The following is a 9,619-nucleotide window of genomic DNA, read 5'->3' on the forward strand; positions in this document are numbered from 1 at the left end:
TAACTTATTAATATACAGTGCTTCTCTACCTCATTCTTCTTCCCCTTTATCTGTCCTATATCTTTTTAAAAAGGTACTCCCTTCTATAGTCATATTCAAATAATGTATTTTATCCCATCAGTCTCAGTGATGCCTCAAGCCAGATTTGCTACCTTATGTTAGAAAAACTAGTTCCTCTTGCTTCTTGCTTAAACTTTGAGTATTTATAGGTAGTTGAGAGCATTGTGTTCACTACTGGATCTTTTCTTGGATTTTATCTTCTACAGTTTCTGAGTGTCTCATCTCCTATTCTTTCCATGGTATCTAGCTTTGAAAATTGCCTAAAGCTAGGCAATTTTCTCCCTTTCCAATCCTTTTTTAGTTTAAAGTCCTTTTTATTAAGTTTGCATTTGCCAAACTAAGTGTTCATTCTTTTCTACTTTTATTAAATTTAGTCCAAACATCTCTAATAACTGTATTTAAGTCATGGTATAGAAATCCAAATCCCATTCTCAGACACCACTATTTTAGCAAACTGTTTACTTCCCAAATTAATTTTTCTTTTGTACCGTTTGCTATCAGTAAACTACAGTGAGAAAAAAACAGCCTGTACCTATATCATCTTTAATCTCTTGTTCAAAATCTCATAATCTTTGGCGATACTTTTTAGACTCTTTCTGGCAATATTATTTGTGCCTATATGAATTGCTAGAATTGTGCTTCAGACTTCCATTTTGATAAATCTTAGATACATGCCACTGGAAGACAAGAGACTTCTCTATTGTTGTTAGCATGTCAGCAAATAACTGCCTCAGTGTCCCTAAGCAGGGCATCGTCAGTTCCACTCTTCGACTCGTATTGGAGGATTTCTCCTGATCGCTTCAGTGGTTCTGCTGTGATTCCTTGGAAGACAAGCAGCTGCCTCTCCTCTTCAGAACTTCCCTCTCTTCAGGATCAACCTTAAGTCTGTTATATAGCTCTAAGTATGCAGCTGCCTTTTTCCTTCTCTTCCTATGATGTATAGTATTCTTTCATCCTCCATCTTCTTGACTAGGGTTTAGTCTCCCTACCTCTACCTCAAATTCCCCTCCCCTCATCCTGCCTTTTTTTTCCTACTGAAACTCTGCTTTCATTTCTTTTTTTTTCTAGAAACACTTAAATGACACTAATTGCCTGGAATATAGAGAGGCATTCCTCAGGTCCCTTCATCTGGTCTTCAAGGGGGAAGACCAGTCTATACTTGGAACACATCAGTCACTTGGCTGTGACAGAAATGCAAACATTTGCGTAATTAGTGCAAGTCACTACAGAATACTCTCTCATTCCCCATACCAATTGTGATGTTTTTAGACTTGGGGGTTCTTTGGCTACTTCAGGGTATTTTATACTGTACCCCTAACGACTTGGCTTCACAGCTATTTAACACCTATTAATAACCTTTCTTTCTTTGGTATCTATTCCACAGCTACACACTCTTCCCCTACTCCTCTGCACTAATTTCCTCTTTCACCTACTTATTTATCCCAACAACCTATCCACTCTAATAATTTGTTTTATCCTCTAGTTTGTTCCACCTATATTTTTTTATTTTACTTTGCAGTTACCTTCTCCTGTCCTTTCTCCTGAGTCTCTCTTCAAGTCTCATTTTATCCTCATTAATCTTCTTTGGCCTTGTTCTTTTCCTTTCTTCATCCTCTCATAGAAACTGGGACCAAGATTATGCTCCTTTTCAAATTTTCCTTAATTTATCCCAAATTTCTCCTCAAGTACAAACCTCTCCTTATTCTTGCTCAGTGTCTTGCTCCTTAATTCAGCTCAAATGCTTCTCTCCTCTCCCAGGGATAAGAAGGAAACCAGAGAGCTTGCACCATTGATCATCAGATTTGGTTCACTAGGCATTATAAATATGATTGACTGGAATAAATAATACCATCCAATAAACATTTATTAAATGTTTGTCTTGTTCAAGGCTCTGGGCTATAGCTTGAGGCTATAAAGACAAGAAGCTTTAATTCTATTGAAATTACATCATTAGAGCACCAGATTTTCAGAGCCTGAATTTGAGTCCCCTAATTTCTATGCGGTCTTGGGCAAGTTACTTAACCTCATATATAAGATGAAAGGGTTAGACCATAACCACAAGATCGCTTCTTGCATTGGATGTATGATCCTCTGTATTCAAATAAAAAGTACAAAGTTGAAAGATTGTGTTTTATAGCGGAAAGAGTACTAGATTTGGAGTAAGAGGACTTCTGTCACTTAATCATCTCAGTGACCTCAGGTAGTTTAATCTCTCTGGGACTTAGTTTCCTCATTTTTCAGATGATAAGGTTTGACTAAATTGCCTCTATGGTCTCAGCTCGAAATCTATGATCTTTTTTTTTTTTAAGCAATTGGGGTTAAGTAACGTGCTCAAGGTTACACGGCCAGTTATTTTCTGGGTGTGATGCTAAGTATCTGAGCCCGGATTTGATCCCCAGGTCATCCCAACACTGGAGCCAGTGCTCTTACTCGCTGTGCTACCTGGCCGCCCTGAAATCTATGATCTTAATAAAAAGTATTTTCAAGAGGAAAATATCATTAATAACAGGGAAGAGGGAGAGGTATGAGGAACAGCCTCAAGTAAGAGGTGGCACCTGATTGGTGCTTTGAAGGAAGCCAGGGATTATCCGAAGTAGAAGACTGAAGAGGGAATGCATTCCTGATGTGCAGGACCCCTTATATAAAAAAGGTCCCACAGCATAACATGTGATTACATTGCACACATATCTTGAAGTAAGCAGAATGTTAGGAAAATCTAGTGGTTACTCTAGAAAAAGGATCACAGTAGGCCAATAATTCAATAGGCCTGATGCCATTTTTTCCTATTCTTTACATGAGTTCATGAGATTCAGGACACGCATGGAGAAGTAAAACTTTTCCCTGTAGGCTACAGTTCCCTTTGGCAGAACCTGAAAATCAGCCCCACTCAATCTGCTCTCCATCTTTGTAATTGCCAAAAAGCCCTGCACTAGGAAACTGTCACCTTTATAGTTCAAGCCAAATTCATTTAGATTTTTTTGTGGGTTTGTCAGTCTTCCATAATCCTCTTCTTGGACTTCAGATGACAGCACTAACACTATTAAAGGAAAAAGACTTTTCAGGTCTGAGTTGCTTGCTGGATAGAGAATTCAGGCCTCTCAATCAACTACTTGTGCTTCTGGGATGGACTTATTGTCAGAGCTTGGAGTCAGCTAAGATTTTGCTCCAGACCCTCCGCAGGACAGAGTTAATAATTCCATTCTGAAGCCTTGGATTTCTCTAGTGCTTTCTATTTGTCCAGTGCTGGGTTGTGCTAGTTGATGGCCCCAGGTGTCTGAATCAGCATTTCTCCTTTCTCTCATTTGAAAGCAGAATCAAGAGTGTGACAAGCTCCTCAGAGATGCCTGTGATGGTTTGTCAGCACATGTTGAGGTCCTAGAGTGGTGTCTGCAGCAAAACAGGTGAGGATTCATGATTCCTTCTCTTGGTCACTTCTCCATCCTGTAATAAGAATAATAAATCTTTTTTGATGATGCTGCCCATCAACTCTTCTAGCTTTCTTCAACGTGAACATATAGTTGCTAGTTTTTCTCTGTCCATAGGAGATTGATATAAATAGCATGTTTCCCTGAACTCAGCTCACCTGTAGTTCTAGTATTGCCTCCTTCCCACCTTATCAGGTTTTCCAGAAGTAGAGGAACAATAGAGGAGAATGGTAGTCTCTGTTTGGTCACTGTCCCTAGGACATTTGCAAAAAGTGCTACATTCCAGGGAAGTTTCTGTCAGCAGACATTAGAAGGCTTAGTACTAAGGGGCTTGTCCTTCAAGGTTTTCTGGAGTCACACTGATGATGGGTACAGACAATTTCCATCCTAGATCTGGCTCTTTTTCAATGCTAAGAGAGGTAATATTTGTGGTCTGAGGACTAAAGCAAGAAAGATCAATGAGGAAAATGAAATCAGGCTCTCCCATGGCAGTACTTTGAAACTAGCCCCCACTTCCTCAATCTTCTCTTCACAGCCTTGCCATACCAGAGAGAGAGAGAGATCTTGCATCACTTGTATGGTGGAGACAGCCATTCGGTGCTCTGTTCCCTTCATCACCTCACAAACCTTCCTGCTCTTAGGGAGGAAGATGTTCTCAAGCTACGGCAGAAAGTTTTCATCAAGAACCCAAAGCAGAATCAGTGGAAGTGGAAGTGAAGGTGGTCCAGGTCATGCCCATGCCATGCAAACTGAAGGTCTGGCCAAATGACCTCACTCAGTCACTTTGCAATCCTTTCTCCCTTTTCTCTGGAGTATTGGAACATACCTGGCCATTTCATGTATTTTTTTTTCTTTTTGTTCCTGCTTGGTTCCATGTACCATTTCTTGGAAGCCACAACCATCAAAAGAGGTTTAGAACCAGTTAAGTTTTACATTTTCAGTCCTATCTGCATGTAGAGGAAATATCTAATCATAAAGATAAAATAGAGGTAATTATTGGACTTTTTTTTTATCCTGCTTTAAGGATCTACAACATGAAGGGGAGTTCTTCATCAAACCTGAATCTAAAGTAATTCAGTTGGACACATCTCAGTGGCCCTTACTGCTAAAGGTAAGTAATATAAATGTTATACATCAAATAATTGCCTTGTGATTTTATTGGTTCTGTTTTAATTTATTAAATCAGTTTTGTGCACAATCTAAACTTCAGTTAATTTTGTAAACTGGGTTCCTTTTCTGTATACCTGTAAATTCTAGTGCAAGGCAAATGTGATATGTGCATTTTATGAAAACAGTTCTATTTATATCTATTGACAGTTTTTCACATCTTCTATAAAACTACGGACAGCTTTTTGTTTTGTTTTCTTTTTAAAAACAAAAACTTGGAGAAGGCACTGTGTATTGTCTAATTTAAAAATTAGGGGGTTGAATTTTTCTTTGTACTATATGACTTATGATCTATTAGCTAAAGAGAGATTTTGTTTCTTGTGCTGATTTGTTCATAAAGCCTGCCCAGAGAGGCTGTACCTATGTCTGCGTTCTCAGTGGAGAGTAGCATAAATTTGACAATGTACAATCACCCTTCCCCCTCCCCTCACCAGAATCAAATAGCACAAGTTGTATCAGTTACTTAAAGCACTTAATTTCAATTCTCTCCTTCATTGTTTTTAATTTTAAAGTAGTGCCAACTAAGGTTGGAAATCAGTACTGCAGGTAAGAATGTTAGAATTTTGAAAACTAAATATCTGGTAGATACCATAGTGTACAAGCAGAAATAGAAAGTTCGCAAACTAAGAGAAATCCATTTAAGAGGTCCACACACATCTGCAACGTGATGGCTCAGAAAAATGGTTTAGACTCCCGTGGTTTTGTTTATTCGTTGGATTTTCATGTTGTTGGGACCAGTTGGTCTTACTGGTCTAGAAAAGGATCAGTCTAAAAATTGAGAATTTACTTGTTAATTGAGTTTGATTTGTGTCCTATCATCGCTTTTTAGACCTTTGATACACTAAATGTCAGGACATCCCACTATACTCCCCTCCCTTCTGGATCTAACCCTCTCCAGAGAGAAATTACAGACTATATCAGGTAAGTTGTTTTGCCAGTAGTGACTTTTCATTACCCTTCAGTTCAAACCTTCTGCATACTTCTATTAAAACCATTAAAATAAGCAACATATTTGAAGCAATATCATCCTTCCTGTTTGGGGGAAGGGGGTGCTTTTAACCCAAGCAGATGGCCACAGGGGGGCAATTTACAGATAAAATCCTGTTATAGCAAAGGGCATGACAAGGTTCTGTATAACAGAAGTATGTCCATGCAGACTGCCTGTGGCATGACACCTGAATTAATGTGGTGGCAAGGAATTCTACTTAACCAGCAGGTACAACATTGTTTCTCCAGTCCCTGATTGGGGATCATTTGCTCAGTAAATGTACCTGTTTACATGCTGTTATTACTTCAGGAAGAGAGGGAGAGAGGGGAGCTGTGTGCAGTGAGAGCTTCACAACTCTTGTGCTTCCCACTGAGCAGCAATTACCCCATGGTGATTCTCATCTCTGTGCACCTGAAAAATTCCCAAACATACCTGCTCACCCATACACAACACCCTAATATTGTCAGTCGGGGGTGGGTGGGGTAGGAGGGAGAGAGACAAGGTTAAACACTTCCTCTGACTTCAGGTTCATAGGCCTTGGGCTCCTGGTAGGAATCAGCCACACAGCACCTGGGAAAGTGCTCTCCAAATGACAAAACCAGTCTCCTTATAAGTAATTTGGTCAAGTGAAGTTTGTTATACTGAGATTTTCCTGGTATCATCAAAGCAATGGCAGACAAGCACCCAAAGCAAGCCAGTTGTGCACAATGTGTGCATTCTACCAATGCAGAAATTAGTCAGAAATTGATCAGGCGACTGAAAACATAGCTTTTCTTGCTTGGTCTACTAGATCGATTGTTGAATGCTGATGAACCCTGACTGATGTTGAGCCCTGATTGTCATCTGTTCTTGGCACTGTGTGTAAAACAATCTGTCCATCTCTATTCTTTTTTTTTATAATAAATAAATTTTCTATACCAATGCCCATTAAGGATAATTGGGTAAAATCAGGAAGTTTGAAGAGACAAGAAAGCAAAAAGTGTTAATAACTGACTGATGATGAAACAAATCTCCATGAACCTAGAGTCCAAGTACCAAAACAGAAGAAATGAAAATATGACAATAGCTAGTCATCCTGGTGCCCTGTTATGGTACCAAAATTTTTTTTAATAGTTCCATGATTTCTTGGCAGATTACAAAGGCATTTTCAAACAATTCAGCACATTTAGAAACAAAACTTGAATTTTTAAGAGCAAAAATGTGATGAACTGAAACAGTTCCCCAAATACTAGCTTATGTAAGTAAAGGGGAATTATGAGAATTGGTGTGAATCAGCCTCTAAGGTGAGCTATCCCATCCATTGTTCCCAGTTATCAAAGAATTATTGATAGCAAATCACTTTCTTGCTAAGTTTTTATTACATTTTAGACCAATTTTATTCTTTGTATTTATTTTTAAATCAACATTCTCTTTGGTGCCATGTAATCATAGGCATTTAAAAGCATTTAAAGACATTTTGTTTGTGAACTACTGGGATGGGTAGAATTAAATTTGGTAAGATGACCTTTTGGGTGGTAATCTTGGGGGCTTACTAGGAAAAGAGGAAAGAAATGGTATACTAATATCTTAATTATAACAAAATTTTCATTGTAGGACAGGTTTCATTAACCTTGACAAACTCTCCAATCCCTCTTCCCATGAGGTAGTTGCATGGATCAGGCGAATACTCCAGGTTGAGAAGACTGGCCACCGTGGTACTTTGGATCCAATGGTGACTGGCTGTTTAATTGTGTGCATAAGAACAAGCTACCTGATGGGTCAAATCTCAGCAGAGTGCAGGTATGGCCGTTTGTTTTAAGGCTTTCTAGTCAATGAAATAAGGTGGGAGTTGCTTTAACCTTCTCGGCTTGGTGAGAGCTCACAAAACTACCACTTGAGTTGTGTTTTCTTTAACACCTTTCTCTTCTAGGTCCCTTGCAAAACTGGGAGAGGAGGTGCTCGGGTATTTGGCCACGTGAGGCCCAGCCCAAAGGAGTTATCTACACCACACCTCACCTCATTGTCCTTCTCTTTTCAGGCAAAGAGTATGCGGGAGTTAATCCCACTGCACAATGCTATTGAAAGCAAGGTTAAGCTTTCCAGAGTAAGGCTCCCTGAGGATTAACTGCTGTCACTGAAAAATATTGGGGGCAGGTCCCTTTTCCTGATTTAAGAATTGGACTGCCTGCAGCTCTCTCAAGGTTATTGGCAGCTCTCCTGAGCTTCCTTACTTTGCAGTCTCTGTTTTTCCTTCAGTGAAATGCAGTTTCCTCAAAGGCAAGTGTCCATTCAATTGGCCTAATGCCTAGTCACCTATTGGTGCTTTATCAATGTTTTTTGCAATGGCATCAATAAAATTTAGATTTTGTTTCATTTCTCTAGCTGTGGCTGTTACTTGGTAATAGTTTGTATATGTTGTAGCTGTCTCTTAACTTTCACCAGACAGGGAACATGGCTACATTGTCTCTCTTGGTGAACAGCTTTTCTAATTGGCCTTTCTGGAGCCTCTCAAAATCTCCTAAGGGTTCCTGGCAATTGCTTTAAACTGTCTTAGATATGCCACAGGATATGGCTGTATTGTAGTAGCAAAGGTTGTTTGGGAATTTGATTACTATTGTAAAGCTGTCAGTTTTTTACTTTGTTTTTCTTAACGATATACAGGTAAACAATGTTAAAAACAATATGGGTATGAATAAACATTTGAACTCGCAACCTTGAATTGTGTAGTGTAGATGAGATAAAACTCTTTCAAGGAGAGTATGGTGCTTTTAACTTGCTGTGCTAGTGACTTGGTATTTCTTTGTCCCCATGATATGTTGTCGTTCCCCCCCATCCTAATAAATGAACATTTTTCCTCCCCTCCCTCCCAATATAATAGATTTAGCAACTTGTCGTTAAATTCCTAGTCTAAAATTGAGTCTTTTATATGTGCTTATGAGAACATCTTGACTTGAGGAGGGATGGGGAAAAGTACTCCATTTTAAATGGGTGTTTGTATTAACAAGTCTCTGTGAGAGCATCGATCCTTATTTGAAGTTGGTTCTTAATGGGATTGTCTCAAGATGTCTCAAAGTTTAGAAAGGACCTTAATCTTTTTTCAAGGATGCTACAAATTATAATCAACCTTTTGGATGCAGGGATTTAAAACTTTGGAACCTTGCCCCTTAAATTTAAAGGAATTTTCTATGTTGTCTTAGGTGGTGTGTATTATGCTTAAAAATGTGTTTTCTTTTAAGGCATTGGAAACTTTGACAGGCACTCTATTTCAGCTGCTGTCATTGCTGCTGTCAAGTGACTACTCCAAGTCAGATCTATGAGAGCAAGATGTTAGAATATGACCCTGAAAAAAGATTAGGTAACTCAGATATAACTGGTTTGAAAAAAAAAATTATTAGAATGCCAGAGGGGCCATATCATTCCTTCCAATCTATTATCTTGAAATTCTCATTTGATCATTTGCAGTTGGAAATGGTGGGGAAGCACAAGTGTGAGCATACAATGCAGAGATGATCAAGCACATTGGATTATGGACTTTTAAATCTGTTTTCCTCATCTCTGTATTAGGTATCTTCTGGGTGTGTTGTGAAGCTGGAACATAATTCAAACATTATGTATCCATGTTGGTTTGTTACTTGGAGTTGGTGGTCAGATGCAAGAACTTCGCTGGATCCTCTCTGGAGTCATGGGGGAGAAGATGTTAGAGGTGAAGATGTTAGAGAACTCTTAGTTCTCCCAGATTTTATTTTTTTTTTTTTAATGCTTTATTAACTTCTGGTTTATATCATTCATTTCCACCAGATTTTGAGTTACAAATTTTCTCCCCGTTTTTCCCCCACCCATCCCCCCAAAACAGCAGTCCCACAGGATATCCCCACCTCCAATCTGCTCTCTCCCATATTTTCTCCCATATCCATTTCGACTTTTCCAGTGGATCTCTATGCCTCAGTGCCTGTACATCCCATTTCTTAATTACATGTAAGATGGTATTAATAATAGTATA

At 38.9% G+C, this 9,619-nt stretch overlaps 1 pseudogene; it reads left to right on the forward strand.

The window, feature by feature from the left end:
• The first annotated feature begins 3,367 nt into the window (after positions 1-3,367).
• Positions 3,368-9,619, forward strand: part of LOC138166799 (H/ACA ribonucleoprotein complex subunit DKC1-like) — a 17,354-nt pseudogene continuing 11,102 nt past the window's right edge.

This window comes from Petaurus breviceps, unplaced genomic scaffold (genome assembly GCF_028583685.1).
Source record: "Petaurus breviceps papuanus isolate PSGF00001 unplaced genomic scaffold, PetGlider_PUasm1.0 226, whole genome shotgun sequence".
NCBI classification, from domain to species: domain Eukaryota; kingdom Metazoa; phylum Chordata; class Mammalia; order Diprotodontia; family Petauridae; genus Petaurus; species Petaurus breviceps.